The sequence below is a fragment of the Amblyomma mixtum genome, chromosome 3, assembly GCF_055824585.1.
Source record: "Amblyomma mixtum isolate Tamu chromosome 3, ASM5582458v1, whole genome shotgun sequence".
In the NCBI taxonomy this organism is placed as follows: domain Eukaryota; kingdom Metazoa; phylum Arthropoda; class Arachnida; order Ixodida; family Ixodidae; genus Amblyomma; species Amblyomma mixtum.
Genome location: NC_143014.1, coordinates 363,038,418 through 363,044,098, shown reverse-complemented (window position 1 = coordinate 363,044,098; position 5,681 = coordinate 363,038,418).

Here is a 5,681-nt window from a genome sequence, read left to right as displayed (position 1 = left end):
ATGGGATGACATACTGCTTTTGTTGGAGTCATGCGGCGCCAAGTTTGACGTACTGATGTTCACGGAAACCTGGGACAGTGATGATTCAGAACGTTTAGTTCTACGCGACTACAATAATTTCTACTTGAACAGAAAAGACAGCCGAGGGGGCGGGGTTGCCATACACACATTACTTCCCGGTTTCATTGTCGTATCTCAATATACTACAATGAAGGCGGATTACGAAGCGTTATCTCTCCGAAAGGGCAAGAATATGCTCACTGTTCTGTACAGACCCCCTCATGGAAGTGTGGCAGTATTTTTTAATTTATTGGAGGATTTACTGTCTTTTGCAAATACACATAGATATGTACTTACTATCGGCGCAGACCTAAATATTGACATCTTGAACACTTCAAGCACTGCTAGAGAACTCCTAACGATTTTAGAGTGCAATAATTATCGCAACTGTATAACAACTCCCACTCGTGTTACGCCCGTGTCATGTTCCTTGATTGACATGTTTATTACAAATGTATCAGACGAAACCATCGTAACTAACGTCCTAAGTTCTGACATCAGTGACCACCTTCCTATCATTTTATTTTCGAAACAACATTTGTCATTTCGGAGATGCACGAAGCCTGAAATCACGTACCGCGAAATATCTGATCACACGATGGAAACTTTTAGACAGAACATCTTATATCAGGATTGGCAGGCCATATTTTCCCATAGCGATGCTGATAAATCATATGATGCTTTCTTGAACATTTTTAAAAAACACTATGATACATCTTTCCCAATAAAGACACTTAGATCGCATAAAAAATCGCGCAAGCCGTGGATTACGAGAGACCTCCTAAAACTTATTCGCGTGAAAAATAAGATGTATCAAACTTTCATACGCTCTCGTGATGAACAGAAATTGCGGGAATTTAAAGCATTTAGGAACAAATTAAATAAGTCGATAAAAAATTCTAGAGAAAACTACTTCAGACAAGTGTTTGAGACCTGCTGCCATCATAGAAGCGACATAATGTGGAAGACCCTAAATAAGGCTCTCAATAGACAGAAGGCACAAAGCGGCAATACCTGCATTGTGATCAATGGTACAGAAGTCACTGGCACAAGCCTTTCAAACAAATTCAATGACTTCTTCATTGAGATAGGCAGCTCTAAACCTTCTCCAGAAGCGGCATTGTGCATTTTGCCTTTACCACATTCTATTTTTTTCCAGCCCACATGCGTCTCTGAAGTTACTTCACTTTTTCGTCTCCTTAAAAACAGCCACAGTCGCGATCCAATAGATATAGAAATCAGACCGGTTAAATACGTCTTGGACGTAATTGCTCCTATATTAACCCACATCTACAACTGCGCACTTTCCGCAGGTGTTTTTCCTAGTAATATGAAAATCGCAAGGGTAATCGCAATCCGCAAACATGGTGACAAAAATACTTTTGCCAATTACCGGCCAATTTCCATACTTCCAATTTTCTCTAAGGGCCTAGAGAAGGTGATTAAAATACGCATCGATAACTTCTCTCAGAAACATGAACTCATTACTAGGTGCCAGTTCGGCTTTAGAAAGAACCGTACAACAGAAATTGCGCTTCTAGCGCAGAAAGACATGATATTAAAAAATTTTGAGAACAAACTATTGGTTCTGGGGCTATATCTAGACTTTAGTAAGGCGTTCGATTGCGTGAATCATTCAATTTTGCTAGAAAAACTTGAAAGATATGGCTTCAGAGGAACTGCTCAACAACTGATGCAGTCTTATCTGAAAGACCGATTCCAATTCACGGACATAAATAATCATAGATCGCGCCTCAGATGTATAGAATCAGGAGTTCCGCAAGGAAGTATCCTTGGGCCTATTTTGTTTCTTTACTACATCAATGATATTGTAAAATTAGAAAATAACTGCCGGTTTTTTTATCTACGCTGACGACTGTACTGTGTTTTTTTCTGGGAAGGACATGGCGGAACTAGAAACAAAGGCAAGGGTTTTTTGTTACAAACTGCAAGATTGGTGTAAAAGCAATTCGTTGATTCTAAATGAATCTAAAACAAAATGCGTGCTATTTCGTGCCCGCAGCTCATTAATTGTTGTCCCAAAAACTGTTAATTTAGGTCCATACATAGTATCTGTAGAAAAATGTGTCAAATCACTTGGGGTGATTTTTTCAGAACACATGTCCTGGAATGATCACATCAGCTACCTTTCGTCAAAATTAAGCAAGGCTGTGGGAATGATAAACCGATGCCGCCTTTTCCTTCCAACTGCAGTGAAACGTGTTATTTATTATGCTCTTTTCCATTCCCACTTGTGTTATTGTGTTTTAATATGGGGCAACACCACTACAACGAACATGATGAAAATTTTTCTTCTTCAGAAACGAGCCCTACGCGCTGTTGCAAATGTGCCATTCTTCGAACACACAGCACCACTTTTTATTGCACATAAGATCATCAAAACACAAGACATATATATGTATAAATTACTTTCCACTTACAAAAGGGCCCTTAAAGGCACCTTAGATTTGTTTTTAGACTTAGCACAACTAAAACCTCCTTTGAGTAATTACTGTCTTCGTAATCAGTCACCTTGGCTGGTTCCAGCATCACGAACTAATTACGGCATAATGATGACAACACACGTTACCAACAATACTTAATCACTGTGATACACTACAAATTGATATTGCACAACTACCTCACAAACGTATCACCGAATTATTCATACAAAAATCGTTTACTACCATCGTTACATAATGTATTAATGACTTATCCAAGTTTGTTTTCCAGTTATGGTATTTCTGATGTGTGCATTTTTGTTTGTTTCTCCTGTATTTAGCATGTTTATTTTTCTCACCACTATGTGCGAAACCAGATTTTTGTTTCCGCATGCAAGTGCATCGTTCGTCGCTGCTAATGGGTGTTGGGTGACTGGAGCTCAGTCAAGCCGCAACGAAGCGGCTTTTTCTCCAGTCACCTTTTTTCGCTGTACAATGTATGCGAAAATAAAGACTGATTGATTGATTATTCAAATCAGGAAATAGATCCTCCCCTACAAATTATAACCCCATCTCGCTCAGTAGTACTTGTTGCAGACTATTAGAACACGTCATCTTCACTAACCGTGTGAATTTTTCGAGTCTAATTCATTTTTTACACCCACACAGCATAGCTTTCGGAAGTCATTTTCTAGAGAAACCCAACTTGCCAGCTTGGCTATCAAACTTCACCATATATTAAATCCCGCATCAGAAGCTGACTGCATTTTTCTAGATTACTCTAAAGCATTCGACAAGGTACGTCACCGCTTATTATTTTTAAAGCTAACAGAACTGAATATCGACTCCTGCGTCCTGAATGGGTTCAATCATTTCTTCTTAACCGATCGCAGTTCGCTTCCGCTAATAATTTTAACTTACCTTTCAGCGAAGTTTATTCGGGCGTGCCACAAGGCTGAGTGCTCGGACCCCTTTTATTTCTTACTTATATCAACGATCTGCCTTCCACTGCATCATATAACATTCTTTTGTTTGCGGACGACTGTGTTGTTTTCCGCGAAATAAAATCCCCCGACGATGCTAACAACCTCCTTCAGCGTGATCTCTCTAACATTCCTCTTTGGTGTTTTGACTGGCTTATAGAACTTAATACTAATAAGAGCAAAATTATGCGAATATGAAGAAGTTCCAACACTCCGCCTGTGTACTACCTAATTAACGTTGCCTTAGAAGCGGTTGCTTCTTATAAATACCTGGGTGTTCATATTTCTGCTGGCCTCAACTGGACGCGCCATATTTAGTATATTACTAACAAATCTAACCGCATGTTGGGCTACGTGCGCCGTAACTGTTCCAAAACTCCATCTCCCTTGAAATTATTGCTCTATAAAACACTAATACGTTCTAATCTGGAATACGCGGCCACGATATGGGATCCCCATTATGAAAAACTGATAACTTTGCTTGAGCTGGTTCAAAATAACGCTGCTCGTTTATCCTGTGCAACTTTAACCATACCGCAAGTGTAACAAGCGTGACAGCTAATCTTTCTTTACCTCTTTTAGCATCCCGCCAGAAGAAAATTTGTTAAAGCCTTTTTCATAAACTATACCATCATCTCATGCTATGTTATGCCATCATTTCGTCCCCCAGATACGTGTCAGACCGCACTGATCATCGTCACAAAGTTGGCATTGAAACATGCAACACTGTAACTGCATTTCAGTCTTTCTTGACTCGTACATCACGCGAATGGAAGCGGCTTCCCGCAGATATCGTCGACATAAGTGATAACCAGAGTTTTCGTTGTGCACTAGCTAACATTGTGTAACAGGAGTATGATAATACTTTGTTTTGTAACATACATTGCATCTGTTTATGTATTTTATTGTTTTGTAACCACTGCCCTCTTTAATGCGTTTGGCCCTGAGGGTTCAATAAAAAAAAATGAAACGAAATGAAATAATTGCTCATGTACGCTTTTACGAAAACTCTGCATTCACTAGATGCGCCTTTATTCAGATGCGAACATTGAATAAAGAAACAACTGTCGTGGCGCAGTGGAAACCCCCCATCTGGCAGGCTGGGGTTCGGTTCCTGCCTGGACCCAAATTTTCTTATTTTTCTTCATTGTCAGTTCGTGCCTTTATGGACTATAGACTGGATTGGGGATTGTGGTTTGGTTCGTTGAACTATGGATTGCAATTACGTACTGACTTGTTGGATTGTCTGCCTCCCATTAAGGAGGCAGAAGGTTAATTACCACCTTGCACACTTCTTAGGTTTCACTCGATCAGTTATGGTATTAATAATTATAACTTTATAGTGCAAGTATTTATGTCAGCTGATATAGGGCCAGGTGAGGTTAATAAGAGTTTGCACCGCACACAATGATTTTCGTTATTTGTTTTCTACGTCTTTGCTTGTTTGTTTGTGTGTGTTAATTTTTTGTGGACATTGAGCAAATATCCTTGCGTTCCTGTTTTACCATATGCCCTTCTACGCGTACCTATTTTTTCCTCTTCGCTCTCTCTTCAGTAGTTCCTGCTTTTTCGTTTACACAGGCCTTTGGTAAGGAACCCACAGTGAGAACGACAGCCAGCACCCCCCTCCCCCCTTTTTGCATGGAATAATCATTGCTACTACTAATACTATAAGCATTACCTTTGCGTTTTCTTGAAAACACATTTTTGATTATGACTAATGTGGTCTGCTAAGCCAATGGTAACAGGGCTGATTATCACACTTGCGTTAAAGTTAGCAGTGTTTTGTGTAAGTTTTGGGCTTTTCACAATGGTGTGGACAGGCGCATACTGCACAAAACATTCCTCTTTCAGTAGCCCCCCTTTTTCTCAGTTCAGTCATTTGGCCATAGTCATGTGGTTTCTTTGTTAAGTCTACTGAAAATAAAATTTTGCTTTCTGTGCCACAGGTAGAATGTACAATGAATGATGCTCTGAGGAGAGACATCCACCAAAACTCGTTTTCCTGCTACACTTTTAGGGGATGAGTAACCGTTCATTTAGCTTCTTTCGCCATTTTTCACTGCTCTGGCAAGGTACCGAGGTATGGTTTGTTGGCTACAACATGTCTTAATATTTAACTATCGACATAAAATAAAGCAATGTGAATTGATGCTTTTATGCTGTTTTGGGTGTTGCTCTTCTAATGATCTTCCAG